General features: G+C 35.7%; 1 protein-coding gene across 12 annotated transcripts in view; it reads right to left on the reverse strand.

Moving 5' to 3' along the window:
• BAZ2B (bromodomain adjacent to zinc finger domain 2B) overlaps window positions 1-17241 on the reverse strand; it is a 126634-nt gene that overhangs the window by 83358 nt on the left and 26035 nt on the right. For 11 of the 12 annotated variants that reach the window (XM_084288729.1, XM_084288738.1, XM_084288735.1 and 8 more), the window contains exon 2: window positions 9960-9998. The exons of the other annotated variant lie outside the window; for it this stretch is intronic. The gene's annotated coding sequence lies outside the window, so the exon portion shown is untranslated. The remainder of the gene's footprint in view (window positions 1-9959; window positions 9999-17241) is intronic. 12 annotated transcript variants of the gene reach the window in all.

Consider the following 17241-nt stretch of genomic DNA (forward strand, 5'->3'; position numbering starts at 1 on the left):
ATTCTAGTAGCTCTATTTCAACACAAGTTTTGATTTAAAACACCATAGCTTATCCTTTGATAATGAAAAGTAAAAACAGTTAGGCAACGAATGTTGCTTATGTTCATCTGAAAGAAGAACAGGTAATCTCTACGCAACCTATACTGAATGCCAATAAAGCCAGAGATCTGCATTTTGCATCATACCCTGGATCCAGGGTATGGATTAATTACAGATAATTACAGATAACTTCAAAACAGAAGCATATTTAAAACAGTGGATGTTTATGAACATAAAAACAACACCTAAATTCAGTATCATCTGTAAATTCAATCTGCAGCAATAGCTTTGGAGAACAGGAACTCCCTGCAGTCATCTCTGTAATGCATTAAATCAATAAATTAATTTCTGAAGGTTCCACATACAGTATTGGTCTATGTTTTGCTTCTGGCAATTTTAGCCAGAATCCTTTGACAGTTGCTGTATGGATGAGTGAGTAATACACATGACAGGGCAAACAGGACAATTCATTACTTTCAGCAATTGTCTTCTGGGGCGTGGCACCAGAACTTCTAAAACATCTTCCTCCTCAAGAAAACTTAAGGAGTTACTAAAAGTATCTCCAACTAAGCTACAGAAAGAAGGGAGACGAAATCTTTCCTCATCCTACCTGTCCCGTGCCAAGTCTCAACCACATTTTACACCGAAGAGCCATTCATATTATCACATACCAAAGCAAGTCTTAGGAGTTAGATTCTGACCACATTCACAAGCCTTCAAATCATTGTTCCCCACATATGCTACTAAGAAAAAGTACACTTGGGTGCCATTATTACATGGGGTAACACCAGACATTGACATTGTTCTCTACAATGGCAAACATCAAGATGCAGCAGGAGATGGATCATCATCTCATTTCAATTAGTTTCTTACTACCAAGAAAAAACACACCAAACAATCTTTTAAAACCCATCAGCTGATGCATTTTTATGCTGGTTACAGCCCTACCAAGGCAAAGGGTGAGGAAGGGGTTCCCCTTCCCAAGGGGAAAGGAAGGGTAGCAGGTAGTTTCTCTTTGTTCTACCTCCTCCACATTCTGGTCACACATATCAGTCTATTGTTCATGATTTTGCTTCATTTAAAGTACCATTCCATTCTCATTATTTACTGAACACACAGACACTTCATCTAGCAATCTGATTTCTAAAATGGTATCCTGGAATAAACACAGCAGTTACTGAACTACCACTCACAAAGAGCCAGCCATGTTATAACATTACTAAACATCTCTAAAATAAGTAAGTAAGAACAGAATTGCTCGAATGCATATAAAAGGCATTCAAAAAAAAAAAAAAAAAAAAAAAAAAGAAACTGCAGCCTCTTCTTTACATTACTATGGTACCCAAAAGACTTCTTCATGATGGTTCGTTACCCAGAACTAGTCACAAAACTATTCAGAATTCCCCAATTCTATTTCAGTAGCATTTCATACATTTTCTGCTGAATTTTGACCCCACAAAGCTACATACAGAATAAATTCTGAAAGCACATAAATACCTGAATTAAATTATCTCAGTGTATTTTAATTTTCCTGCACCAATGCCTTCTCATGTGCTCTCTCCTTTTGCATAGTGTATATCAAAATGCCTTATTAAAAGATACAGAGTAGCTTGTTCACTACCAAAAGAAACTAAAGCATACATCTTAAGGATCCTGTTGTCTTCCAGTATACTAAAACATGTCATTTCATATTACAGCTGATTTATCTTATGATAAGCACAGTTCGCTTCAATATTTTTATGGAATATACTGGAAATAATTAAGAATCATGTCTGCTGAGATTTTACTGAGATTACGTTTATTTCAATGTTGCACATGTTACTATCAGAAATTTTAAAAAAGCAGTACAGAGAGCAACAGTTAAACTTTTTCTTTTTTTGACATGGTAAGCTTAGTATTAATTGTTATTTAGTTATTTTCAGGAAAAGATCACATAGGTTGCAAACATGGCAAAAAAATGCACAGAGAAAGGGGAGGGGAGAGAACACTGCTATTTTCCATTAAAATTACCGTTACCGGGTTATTGGAAAACTGAAATATAAAACTATTTTAAAATATAAGGGTATTTTTTGTAAATTTTAAAAGATCAGAATAACTAAAAATACGTATTCTTTAATTTATCTATCACCACAACATCACATACACATACACACAGCCTCTGAGAATACAATATTCATTTTGCTGCAGAAGAACAGACATTGCATAACAATGAGATTTGCTAATGAAATCAGCCATCAACCTGGAATACATATGTATTAAACCAAGACCTCAGTGTCACTTTCTTTTTGCATCGTTTGTTCGTCCTCTCATTTTTCCTCAACCTTTCACTACTATGTCCTCCCGGTTTCACTGCTCAAGTACAGCAATACTGTAAAATATTTTGTTAACATTACGGGCAATACTTCGTTTTACAAAATTTATTTCTTTACTTATTGCATGGGTTCTCTCAGCATTAATTTTTCTTTCAAGGGTGCATTAACAATGAGTGCTAAGGAGACAAAGGAGTTCTACTTCTCTGTAAAACTGTAGGAATATCTAATGAAAGTTGAGTGTCACTTGGACCATAAACTATACTTCCATGTCCAGAGCTGTATACCAGTTAATACTAGGAATAATACACATTACTAAAAAATCTTTTCTAAATTGATCTAATGAACAAACATGAACAGAAGTTAGAATTCTGACATGAATAGAGATTCAATTCTTTTGCATCAACATGAAAAATTATCCTGAAACCAAGTAAAACAATCCAGCAAAATCAATAACAGTACATATAAGTATAAACTGTACATATCTGTTACGCAAAACATGTTAGTGCACAAAAAGATGAATGGTGAATGCAATTACTTAGTGCTGACCACAAAAAGACTAAAACATTACAAAATGTATTTTTCTCTATATGTATCTAAATGCTATCATATTTTGGTTTTGTGGGATATAAGCTGCCCTATAGATAAAAAGCACCCTGTTTACACCACTAGCTCCACGATTATCAAGACTGTTTTGAGTTCACTTGAAAACTATTGAAATCAGTAATATGCTCCACTGTTTTTTTCCCACTTCCCCCAGTTGTTTTTTAAATGAAATGCTACAAATAAAATATTGTTCCCATACTGCCATGATAAAGTTAGCTCCAATGTCTTATCAACATGCAGTAAAAACAAACAAACAAACAAAAAAAAAAACAGTTTGCTGCTGTTTGGTAGGTAGTTGAAAAAATATGAAAAACAAAAAACAAACATTCCAAAACTCTAATTCCATAAAGACAAACAGCCAATTAGTCATTTTTAGTATACCAAAACTGCATAAAGAGCTCCGTTGGAATTAATGAAGATAAGTTGTAATTTATTTTCTTGTTTTATCTTGAGAGAATTAAACAAATCATTTTATACATAAGCTGGCCATCAGAACACCAAAAACGCACAAAAAGGCACAAGACATCACTAAAAATTTGAGAAGAAATAATAAAATGTCTGAAAACGGCCTTAACCATCTCTGGAGCTAGTCATATCAAATCATCATCATGCTTCCCAAGAAGAACAGCATCAGGATAGCTGCCATAATGAACATGGTATGTAGTTGAAAACATAGAAGTTTAAACACTCTTCACATGGGCTCCAGCTCTTTTTCAGTTAACAAGCATTTATGCCATTGAGAGCTTTGTGAGCGGAAGTAATAAAACACATAGCATTACTTTTCCTTCCGTTTCTCTCACTTCTAAAGATACACAGCTCTACAAGACAAATACTGAAACACTGCACCACAGAATAGTTAGGGTTGGAAAGGACTTCAAACATCATGTAATTCCACCCCCCCCCCCCCCCGCCATGGACAGGGACACCTCCCCACTAGACCAGGCTGCCCAAAGCCCCATCCAACCTGGCCTTGAACTCTTCTAGCATGGGACATCCACAGCTTCTCTGGGCAGCCTGTCCCAGTGCCTCACTACCCTCAGAGTAAAGAACTTCCTTCTCATGTCTAATCTAAATTTCTTTCAGTTTAAGACCATTCCCCTTAGTCCTATCACTACACCCTTTGATAAAGAGTCCCTCCCCAGCTTTCCTGTAGGCCCCTTTTACGTATTGAAAAGACGCTATAAAGTCTCCCTGGCACCTTCTCTTCTCCAGGCTAAAGAACCCCAACTCCCTCAGCCCAACTTTGTAGGAGAGGTGCTCCAGCCCCTTGATCATCTTCATGCCCTCCTCTGGGCTCATTCTAAGAATTCTTAGACTGTGGACCCCAGAGCTGAATGCTGTACTCGACATGTGGCTTCAGAGCTGACAGGTGGGACAATCAATTCCCTAGTCCTGCCAACCACACTATTCCTGATACAAGCCAGAATGATATTTGCCTTCTTGGACACCTGAGCATACTGATGGCTCATACTGAACTGATTTTCCACCAATACCCCAGGTCCCTTTTCAACTGACACCCTTCCGGTCACTCTTCAGCCTGTAGCATGCATGGGACTGTTGTGCCCCAGGTGCAAAAAAAAAAAAACAAAACCCGGCATTTGGCCTTGCTGAACTTCATACAGCTAGCCTCGGTCCGTCAGTGCAGCCTACCCAGATCCCTCTGCAGAGCCTTCCTACCCTCGAGCAGATCAACACTCACTCCTAATTTGGCATTGTCTGCAAACCAACTGAGGGTGCGCTCAAACTCCTCATCCAGATCATTGATGTAGATACTGAAGAGAATTGACCCCAGTACGGAGCCCTGGAGGACACCACTAGCTACCAGCCTCTGACTGGATTTGGCTCCATTCACCATGACTCTTTGAGCCTGGCCACCTAGCCATTTTTTAACCCAATGAAGCATACATAAATATTAGATATATTTATATAATATAAACTTCCAGGCACATATTGTATGAGGCTGTCTTACTCTCATTTGTGCATGATCATGTTCTAACAAAAAGATGTATGAAGACTATTTTGGATCACACACTATCAAAAGCACTTCGGTTTCAGTTACAAAGCATCTGTCTTTCCGCAAAAACACCGTATATGCTCTATCTCAAAATGACTGGAACTGAATAGATAGAAACACGGTTAATTATAGTGGGCTTATCTTCAGGAGCTAAGGTTGTACAACCTTCAGAGGTTGAAAGAAAAACTTGAATAGAATAACCTTAACCCTTAAAAGTGCTAGGTCATTTTCTTCTGTTATGAGCAGTGACTGCTTTCTATAATTTTAACAATTGTCAAGTAGGCTTAAGAGTACTGCTGGCAGGTTACAGTTGTGTAATGCCTGCACGTTTAACAGTAACGTACTACCCTATAATACAGGTTTGCTGTCCAATTGAGCATTTCCTCTACAAGATGTCACAGGCTCTCAAGACTATATACTACCTCAACTGAGATCAGTGAATTTATTAGTGTCTACCTAGTGCATATGGATGCTAAGATTATAGAGAAGTGTTAGAAACCAATCTTAATTCAAGTGATTAACTGAGAAAACAGATTCTAAGACATCCACACCTATTGTACATATGAAATATATGATTCTGGTATATAACTATTTATATTAGACAAATGTGCATGTATCTTAAGTATAGGATATCAAAGCTTAACTTTCACTACTTGGCACATTTTTAATTAATTAATTACAGATAAAGGTGAACCCTCATTCTGTGGGTACTGATGCAACCCCACACATTTAAGTGAAGCAGATTACAATACAGACAAAACCATAACAACAGTATACAGAATCAGATGCTGACAACTGCTAAAAATACCTGTGTTTTTTTTTTTTAAATCAAAGAAGGAAAACATGAACTCACAAATGAGACAGAATTTATCAACCATATTTGTCTCCTCTAAACTAACCAGAAACAGCTTCTTCAATACATCTTAAAATTCTGTATTTTCCTGAAGAAAATCACAGATACAGACACTACAAACAGAATGTAAAAATTAAAACTGTTGAGTTTACTGTTTCTCTTTGTAGTTTAAAAACATATTACAAAGAATTCACAGTTTGTATATTATTTTAACATTGAGTGCTGTACTAGCAGCTGTATATATACACACACACAGACACATGTGCCGTTAATTATTAACACACGTGCTTAGTTAAAAGCTGTTTTGGGGTGTTCAAGGAGAATTGGCATGCAACCTTCAAACATTACTTAAAATCTTGTTATAAAGCAAGCTTATGGAATATCCCAAATTGTACTGAATTACAACTACTATTTATCTGCTTGTAGTGAATAAAAGTAGAGGATAATTTACTAAAGCACACCAGGAACTCCTGAACACTAGAAGGTCACAGCCTGTGTGCTGAGCTGCTCAGCAAAAACATCTATGATGTTCCAGAGCTGCCATTTTTCTTCCTTGACAAAGACTCCATCTGTCACAGTGCCATTTACAGCCTCAGAGTCAGAATATCAATGATTTCCAACCATTCCGTAAGTCTGTTTTCACCTTGACATCACCTCTGTAATACATCTAAACTGGATCATATATAACCCCTCTACGAGCTCTAAACTCGCACTTTATTAAACTGATAGAGTTTAGGCTGTGCTCTAATGTACCATTTTTACTTGCTCTGAACTGTAAAACAAAATTAAAACTCCAAATCCTATGTCTTTTCTGTTGCTCTACTTGTTTGAAAATTTTCAAATATTAAAAAGAAATAAAAAGCAGTTAAAAATCTGATTTTAAAACGTCTGCTTTCATAATATACATAAAATCTAAATTTATTTATTTTTCAAAACAAAACATGCCTAGTAAGATCTTTTTTTTTTTTTTTTTTTAAACAAGATCACCATGCAGAATAAACTATCAGTTTCGCTGAATTCAACAAAATCATATTTGTCTGTTTCAGTTCTACATTTCTTTAACCTATGTACAAAATGCCACCCTAGAATTTCCCTAGCTAAATCACACTAGGACTCAGGTAGACTGCAGTATAAAGGTGAACCAATTCAGGCATTACCTTTGTGCTTGCCTTGCAAATGCTAGGAACATCAGATAATCATGGATACATACCCACAATGTTTATTTTATGACTTACAGCTATTCACCTGATGCTCTAATATCACATCTCTCACCCCCCCAAAAAAATTTGTTCTATTCTACATCTGCTACCAATATACATTTCAGGTGTTTCTTATCTCATCTACCATTCAAATTCCCCCACATATCTCGTTATCACTAGATAATCACTCAGTTTTTCTAGTGGTAGTAAAGTGGGCTGGCAAGCTATACAATGCAAGGAGGCAACTGCATGGAACAGACTTAGCTCAAAAACAGAGTGAAGTCCTGCTCTGTGTATGACACAAGAATCAAATATGAATAAGGACACTACACTGCATCCAAATTTAAGACAGGTTCTAAACTAGGGAACACGAAACCCAACAAAAAAGCAGAGGAACACATCTTTAAGACAATGTGCTACAAAGACACCAATGTAGAAGAGCTAAGGGGGCAGATAAAGTAATTTACTTAGATATTGCCAAATCTGGGAGATAGCACTGCACTAAGACAGTGTACTGAGTTTATGTGGAAAGGTTTTGCTAGCAGAGTGGCTGCAGGAGTGGCCTCTGTGAGAAGAATCCAGAAGTCTCTGACAAGTCCTGACTGGCTCCATGTCAGAAAAGGGCCATGCACCAGACGGCTCCAAAGGGAGCCACCAATGCCCAGAGCTGAGGCAGTGAGCAACATTTGTCTGCACCTCTGTGAGAGTAAATTTAAGAAAGGGGGGGGGGGAACACTCCAAATTTGTTATAATTCACCCTCATACCCGTATCTAACAACTCAAAGACAATATCTACATCCTTATCATGAAAATAAACGGGGTAGTTTTCAAAACCTATCAAGTCCTTACTTCTACCTACTTTAGATAGCATGATTTAGGAATGGTTTAACATCTTCTTCGATCCTTGTTTTTCTTTCACTCCCCCCAAAAAACTCCAAAACTTTAGGTATCACCCATAATGATCCTTCTACTAACTGTAACATTCACCAATCTCTAATACTTCCATAATGACAACATAAACATAACCCATTAAAATAACTCACCATCATCATACTGTTCAGATTCTGAGAACTCTTCTTTCCTTCGCATTTACTCTAAACATTACACTGCCTTCTGTTCAGCAGATTTTTTTTTACTCTTAAACCACTTGTTTAGTTATAGCCATTAATTGTTTACTTAAAACTATAAAGAGAATTAATAGTGTTATCCATATCATATCTCAAGTACTGTGTGAAAATTAATTTTCAACTGAAGCAATGGTCAAGTGTATCTGTACTTTCAATGGGGACAAATATCCTTCTCAAGGAAAAGTATTACATTCTTTTTAAAAATAAGACATCACAAGTCAGAAAAAGCTAGCCGTTCTAGATTTTTAAATCCCAAGATAACAGTAGCTTTAAAAACTAATTAGATCCTACTTCTTCCCCAAACCCAAACATGCAAAACTGGAAGCTTCTTCTAGAAAGTTTCACAGCTTTTTTCAGACACAGGGTAGCTGAGAACATAATAGTCTTTCGTTTGAGATTTGTGGCTTTGAATTAAGTGTCATCTTCAGTACACCTCAGTAAAGATGTTCTCATTAACAAAGAAACCACAGGTTTCAGCTTTTTGTGAAGAGAAAGCTTTTTCATTACGACTAGCTCACTCTACGGAGCAGACAGTGTACTACTGTATTATAGCAAGTTTCACGTCTTTTTTTCCCCACCTTTAAAAACACGTTTCTTCCTATTTGACAGATCTACTCTCTCCAAATGAATTTATTGATTCCCTGAAGTCTTCAGATGCTGTATTCTCCTCAATACAGTATCAAGTCACATATAGTGCCATTAGTAACTTCTTTCTGAAGCATGAAGCACAGAAAGCATGAAACTTGAAGTAATTTGAAAACCTGAGCCTTTTAAATTTAATCCTAAAAAGTATTTTAATCTGTATTTAAAAGTTATTGATTGAGCCTTCTTTTCTTACCTTGTTGTCAGGGCACATTTGAAATTTACTGATCATAAAGTTACCTCTAGGACGGGTGACTGAAGGTCTCTACTGAAATATAAGACTCCACAGTACCATACAACATTGTCTGGGATCGATCTAATGACATACCTCATCATTGAACATAATTTACAGTATCTTTTTTACAAAGTTAATTACCTTCTTTTCAATTTTCAGGGTGTATTACCACAGACATGTATGAAGAATCAATGGTTAATTGAGAAGCACCAAAACTATAAACCTAAAAAAACATTTCAAAGCTACACAGAGTTCTTTCTCTTACTTTGTGTGTCTGACAGTAAGTACAATGAAAGTAAAAAGACGTGCCTGGAAGTTGCACTTAAGCATTGCTAGTTGGGCTTTCTGTTTAAATGTCTTTGTACCTATTTTAGTTTTCACCATTAACTTTGCCTAAAGCACAGGAATGGAGTACGGAAAAGGGCTTATGTCTAATGATGAAAAAAAAAAAAAAAGTAAATTGATACAAATGCAAAATTCTTCAATTCCTAAAAGTCCAATAAGCTATCTATTGATAAAATAATTCATATTCACTATGTTGCAAATTATTATACTAGATCTCTGAGCATTCAAAATAATTTCTTTAGGTTGGTAAAATTGATTTTGGAATGAAAACTCTTAGCAAAATCTCTCAATTCATTAAGTCAGACATCGAAAATTACACTCTACCATATTTATATTTCATTCCTACATAAAAGTGATCACTTGCTATTAAAGTGCAACCATGGACTGATTAAAGACCTACCCAATGGTTAAGACTGAAGTCACAAACGTAATTACACATATGAACTAAAAATGTAAAAAAGACTTGCTGAATCAGGACCTGGATGCAGAATCTGGCACTAAACCATAGACTATATAACATTTTACTTTTTTCAGTATGATTTGTGCTTTTCAGAAAATTAACAGAATGCTTACTGCTATGGCATACTTACTGTGATGTGTTCAGTTCTGTGACATTGCTGTTTTGCAAGCTGCAAACAGAAGACAATTAATGATCAACTGAATCATACTTTCATCAAGTAACTTTTACAAGGACAAAGACACATCCAACAGAACATTACAATTTCTTAAAAAAAAAAAAAAAAACAAAAACAAACTATAAAATATTTTGAGTACACTGAAAACTCTGTAATTATCTAACACACCCAAATATGAAGCCATTAAAACAAGAATACTTTAAGGCAAATGTTATGTAGTCACACTCTTTGGTTAAAATCAGCTGTTTAAATATGTGCATCTATTTCACCCTTACTCAACTGTGGATATATTACAATATGTTCCCCTTCGATGTACACAATAAGTCAAAGGAATCTTTCTGTTAAAATGCAAATAGAATTCCATCCTCACTGAAATCAATGGGCCTTTTCAATTTCATTTATACAGAGACACTATTTCATTCCATTACTGACGCTCTTACGCACAAGCATTTCAAATTCTATCCATGCAATGAGAATTTAGAAGCATCTCTATTTAAATACAAAATGAATACATGTCACTGAAAAATTAAAACTAAAAATAGGTTTTCAGCACTTGGATCGCCTTCTTCCCTGAATTGTAAACACGCAGCTCATATTTTTTCTGTTTGCTATACAGCGTGTAACAGATGCAACCTGTGAAATACAAACATTTCAGGAGAACACTACTTGCCACACTAGCAAAAATCTGGACTTCCAAACTGTAAACCTCCTAATAGTTACAGATTGAAGATTAGATCAGAAGAAGAGATGGTCAGGAAATAGTATGATAATTTTTGGTTAACATTCCAAGACCTAATCAGACATTTGCATATTATATGCAAAGACATGAAGAAATGGTGGAGAAAAGGTAGAGGACTAATATCACAAAGGACATCAAGTCAGACCATATAAGAAACACACATGGGGGCAAGGAAGGTGATACCATGAAGTCCACACCATCCATATGCTCTATAATCTTAAACTGGGCTACCATAAACACAATGTTCAGGCTACTCCTCGAAAACTGTAATTATAGCAAGACATGTAGCTTCTCATAAAATCAAGGCTCAAAACAAAATAGATGACACCACTTGATAAATTCTCAAAGAAGTCTCCCATAAATAGGCTATATTCACACTACAATCACTACTTACTGCTCAGCTTATTTTTAGCCAACGTTAAGCTACGCTTAACACTACTTAACCATCTTATTGCAGCACATAACACAGCTAAAGGAGAATATTCAATTATTTACTGCTTTTTCCTTCAGCCCCTGAGCAGTCACGTACTGCCACCTCTACATTGATGACCCTTACACAAGCCAATTCAAAGCTAGTTCAGGATTCTGCACAAGATGCGTCAATTGCAAACACCAGCATTAGCTGCCCCAAGTTTTGTACACGTTTTCAGGAACCAGATTCCACATCTTACGGAAGCATTCCTTTACCCAGTTGTGAATTTTAACTGACAGCATTTCAGTTGAAAATATTTCTTTTTTCCTTTTCATGTTATTACTTCTGACCGATGCTATATTCTGACAGTATCAAAATCCATCTGAATGTATTGGTCACACTCTCAGGAATTCAGTAACACTTCTCTTTAACGTCCAGTTATAATGGAGATTGAGATGTACTGCAATAAAGCAGTCTGTAGCCTGGAGAGACATCTTCCATCTGATCAAGTCACCTCACTCTTCACTTTGCAGTTGAACAAGTTTCCAAGCCAATGCAGAAGAGAAGCAGGATTCAGCCACGGCAGTGTTGCAGCTCCTTTTAGGACATAACAGACCTTACTCAAAATTAATTTAAACTCCTACTACAAAATGCAAGAAGTTTGATCATCCCAAATAGAATGGATTAGATAACTTGATTCAAGTTAAGTATTTGAGGTAGAAATAACTGCACATCTTTTTGATAAGGGTTTTGATAAGCTCTCGGTTTTACCTCAGTATTTTACAGTTGCCTATAACACATTTCTACTATTCAGTTTAAAACTTACTGCTAGTTCTTTTAGAACACTGTGCAACTTGATCGCCAGCATACATATGCTGTAATAACTAAATGCCATGCCAGTTATTGCAAACACATTTGTGCTTGTTACTTCTTTCCTCTAGAGGCCATCCTCATGGTTTGCTTCACTCAAAACTGAATTTGCATTAGCTGATCAAGTAAGAGTTTGCACTAGTGGGATAAAATGAAAATATGAGAACTATTTAGTAGCAACCACAAGGAAGAACCCAGATTTCTGTTTATTGAGGTTTCTAAGACAAACCATTTAAAAGGAAAAAGAAAAGGAAAAAGAAAAAAGGAAAAAGAACGAAAAACAGCCATAAATCATTATTGAGAAAAGAGCCTCATCTTTTATTTATACAGCAAGCTCTTGAAAACATGACTACAAGTGACTATGAGCACTGAAACTCACACTGTAACTCATACTAAACTCATATACACCAATACTGAAGCTTTAAATTTAATATTTTGACACAAAAGAAGCATCTATCTTTATAAATAGCAATTGAACACTAAGCATTCCAAAATTTTTCTTTTCCCTGATTAAAAGAATACAGACTTGTTTTGGCCCTACTGTCCAAAGCACAGGGTAAATAGCTGCCTTAAGTAGACAAATACTATACCAAGCAGAAAATTGAGCTAAAATTCAACAATGAATATGTGATATGGCACAAACTTAAGGAAGTTACAAAACACTACCATTTCTGCGCAATAAAGAAGTATTAAGGAGGACCAAGGAATATTGTTTCAGACTAAATATTTTCTTCTGAGACAAGTATGCATACACACAAACATGGAAATCTCAGGTTGTACCACTTAACTCTGCAGTAATATAACTCCTTGCAACTATTTTTTTTCTCCGTGTTATTACTTCTTTTATTCCACTTATTGTAGGTCCATCAGAAAAAAAAAATAATTGTGATTTATTTTCCAGATTTCATTTTAAAACTGATTACAAAGTATAAAGCAAACTATATTTAAATGTAAATAAAATGCTACTGCAAATTTAAAAATAAACTACTAAAGGTACAAAAGACAGAAAGTCAACATTCCACACTCAGTAGAGATAAGTCAAGTATTTAAAAGAAAGAACAGAAATGTAAAGAACGCCTGAAGAAGCAGACTGTAAACTTCATCTTTTATGTTCAGATTTCCCATTGTCAACCCAGCACAATCAAAGTGTTTCATAGACTATACAGACACACAGGTGTGCAGATTGTTTATCACTGCAGGGACAGTTAAAGTGGATAGGCAATTTTTTCCCTTAATTTGACTATTAACTATGCAAAACTTGAATGTCATCTAATCCTTTTTTCTGCGTTATTACCTCAATGTTTACAAAGTAAAGAAAAAATTTCCTGTGCTTAATATTAGCATATAAACAGAGCTAATTAAGGTTTGAATTAAGTGGGAAGACAGTGGGTAGGGTGAATTCCCACCTTTGTTATTTATCACTTTGCAGTATTTTCTTTAATTATTATTTTTTTTAATGCAAGAGTAGGATAACTGGTTTACATTCTGGCAATGGCATCTTCTCAACTAAATCAAAACTTAGATTCCCAAACGAGAAGTTTTTGTTTCCCTTTGTGACTGCAACTTTCTTCTTTCTCCAATATAAACAGGCTACAAAAGACGTTTTTTTTTTTTCTTTTAAAAATTGACTTTGTACTCTTTCTAGTTACCTTGTAAACAAAGGTTCACAGAACCTGAGCTTTTAAGTTTTATTTTTTCCTGGTTTTCATCAGTTGTTCAAGACTCGTCTACTCTGGAAGTTTAGACAACTGACAGAGTATCAGAACATTTTTAAAACCATCTTCCACTTACCTACTGCCTGCATCCCCAAATCACAATGGACTCTAGCTGGGATTTAGGTGGTAGACAAAATGACATGGGCAAGTTCACCACAGAAAACACTGGACTCACCTCAATTGATTAATAAGATATATGAAAACCATGACGTGATAAGAAAAACAACAGGGAACAGCAAACAGTACTGACCAATTTGATACAGACAATGTAGAGAACCAATGATGATGTTTCAAAAATACAAATTATTTCATCTCAATATACATCAACCTGTGAAACACCCTTTTGTTATAAAGAAGCTATCTGCCAAAGCAAAAATATTCTTTGTGATTTTGGAACCTGGTAGTTCAACAGGAGTTCAGTAATATTCCAGTAGCAGATTTCAGCAATGTGTCTATTAGTGCTAGTGAAGACTGGGCATTAGAAGACATATTTAAGTACTAGAAACCAAATGCTTTCTCTTATAGCTTAGATTCCGGGTAAAATTTATTTTAAAAACTTATATAGTTGGGATCTACCTGTTTGCAATTCCTCCAACCTCCCCAGTTTTATAAAGCAGTGTACTAGCACTAAGCACTGGACTGGAAAGGATTTCCCAGATCAAATCAAATTCCTATTCCACATCATGCAATCTTTTTTGTAAGTGATCAAACACCATCTTGAAATTCAGCCTCCTCCTTTCATCTTCATGCACTCCAGTTTTTCAGCCTGGAAGTATTCATCAGCTTAACTCCATTTGTTTGACTCCAACAATTTTCATTCACTCTAGTTACTGCAGAATGGAAGTACGCGCTGCTGTTTTTTCTTTTAGTTTGTGGGCTATATGGCAGGAGTATGCAAGCTCTCAATTTTTCGTCACGTTAAACTTAAATTAGTTTAAGTTCTTACAACTCCTGTAAGTTTCTGAATTCCTTTCAATCTGTTCTTGTCACCTACTTTAGTTTTGTTTACTTGAACATGAATAATCCTGGAACAAAAGAAGTAGAAAGATGCTGTATTCCAAATGAAGATTTATCAGCATGTTCATAAAGGAATAATGATATAAGAGAATAATTAAAACCAGTGCACAAAAAGCATCCCATCCAGAGATCTCACATTGAATTTAATGATTCATTGAGGCAATAAGTTAGCCAATAAAAACACAGCAATCACATAATCGTTCTGCCATGCAGAACTGTTTGTTGGTTAAACTCTTCACAGCTCTTGCTGTATCTTCTAAACAGGAATAATACAACTTGAAAAGCAGGGAAGAAAAAAAAAAAAAAAAAAAAAAAGCAAACTGTCTTCAATACTGTCAAGTTCCAAAGTCTTCTAACCTTAACTCAAGACCACAAACTGCTTTAAGATCTCCCTGTTCTTCCACTCATTTGCAAGTGTACATATAGTCCTTATTCCATTAAAGGTTTGAAGAAGAAAAATCTACCATCTCTTCACAAAGAATGCCCTCTTTTCTCACTTAAACTATTCTTGTATCACATACTAAGCACTCGTCACCTGCATTCGACAAACTACTAGAAGCAGCAGGAACTGAAGGCATTTACCTAAATCCTAACTTTGGAAAAACAGAGAGAACATAAAAGGAATGAATTTGACTGCAGTCAAATTCCAGTAGTCTGGAAGACTTAAGGAAAACACATGCACGCAGTCAACTCTGAAGTTTCTGTCAACATGAGGACACAAAACAGGTAACTTTTGTTAATTGACAACTAAATACAAACTTCTAATTAATTCATGTAAGGAGGGAGTCATTGCAGATCTTTTTGGTTTTGGTGTGTTTGTTTGTTTGTTTTGTTGTTAGGTTTGCTTTGAAACACTTGGAACTGAAGGAATGAAAAAGATCAATGAGTAGCCAGTCACCTTGCAAAGCTATTGTTCACACTAACGGCAATTTAGAATATAGTTGCAATTACATCAGGAGAAGTTATTGTTGGTTGCAAGGCTACATACAACTAAGCTGGTAAGCACACTCTATGAAAATGAATCAGAAGGAAAGTTCCTCTGCACTAAACATTAAAATCTCTTATTTTAGTTTGATACAGTTAAACATCACTCATCTACTCTGCTACCTTTTCTTGGATAAGGTATCATTAGACCATAACGCAGAAAACAACACTGCTGCACAATTATGTCTCAAATCTGTAGAACTCATAAATGACTTTTTTTTTCCCCAAAAAAATACTTCTGGGCAATTAATGATTAAAAATATCAAATAAAGAGGGGAGAAGAAACAATAGCATAAAAAGTTAGATGAAACAAAGGACAAAGAAACTAAGGGGAAAATTTGAAAAGATCTGGTAAAGGGAAAGCAAAGCACAGATGAGAAAAAAAAAAAAAGAAAAAAAAGAAAAAAAAGCATGACACTGGTCAGGCCAGTTACACAGAACAGTTAAGTTGGAGGGAACATCTGGATCCATCTGGTCACACTCCAGCTCAAGCAGGGACACACAGAGCAGAGTGCCCAGGACCACGTCCAACCAGCTTCCGAAGATCTCCATGGAAGCAGACTACATACATAACCTCTCTAGTTTTCATTAGGAAATCACTTTGTGAGCAGAAAAATATGGAGGTTGCCCATTTTTATGATTGTCCTAGTCTCAAGAAGCCACATTTGTCTTGGGAATACGCTAGCACTATTTTATTAAATCAGAAGCCACAGAAACCCTTTGACCCCTGCTTTCTTCAGTAGGCAAACTATATCTGTGACATAGAGGAAACACACAAGTCAGACCGTCAGGTGGTAGAACACTGCACACACAGACTATAAACTGGCCACAAATTGTAAGACTGAGGCTTTTAGAACACAGTTCCTCTTTCTTTTATTAAAGTAATTTGATCTACATAGCTGGAGACATCTCTTACATGCAATTCTCTAGGCCCAGGGATCCACTTGCATAGACATAGATAAGACTGTCTAATAATGGTCAAGTAAACACCTTCTACAGACATTCCTTATTAGTCTTTGAATTGTTATCTATCCCCATAAACCTTTGTGAATTTAAATTTATTTCTTTGACCATTTTCAAATATTTTTAAAATGTTATTAACAATTCTCATGCTGGTACTGGAGCAATTACACAATCTGATTTCTGAGTGCTGAAAATCTATATAAAAACTATGTGAAGAACAAGCTTAATTGTCTTTCAGTGCAAGAAGCCACAAAAGCTTAACTCCAAGTTTGAGACTTTATTTATCAAAGCTCTGTCAGCACATCAGAAATTGTTAGGCCATGAACCTTTCTACATCAGGACCTTTCCCTGTTATGATAGTTGAAAGCAACGATGTCAGCAGTAACAAGACGGTCTACATCATGATTAGGAATTTTGATCGAGACTCAAGACTTGAAAAAAAAAAAGATCTTTTGGCAAAGCCCATCTAAAAATGCTGAAAGGCTTTTGCATCCTTTAATTAGTTTTCACTGACTCCCACATTGCACAGACATGACA

The sequence above is a fragment of the Netta rufina genome (genome assembly GCF_964035555.1).
Source record: "Netta rufina genome assembly, chromosome: 6".
NCBI classification, from domain to species: Eukaryota; Metazoa; Chordata; class Aves; order Anseriformes; family Anatidae; genus Netta; species Netta rufina.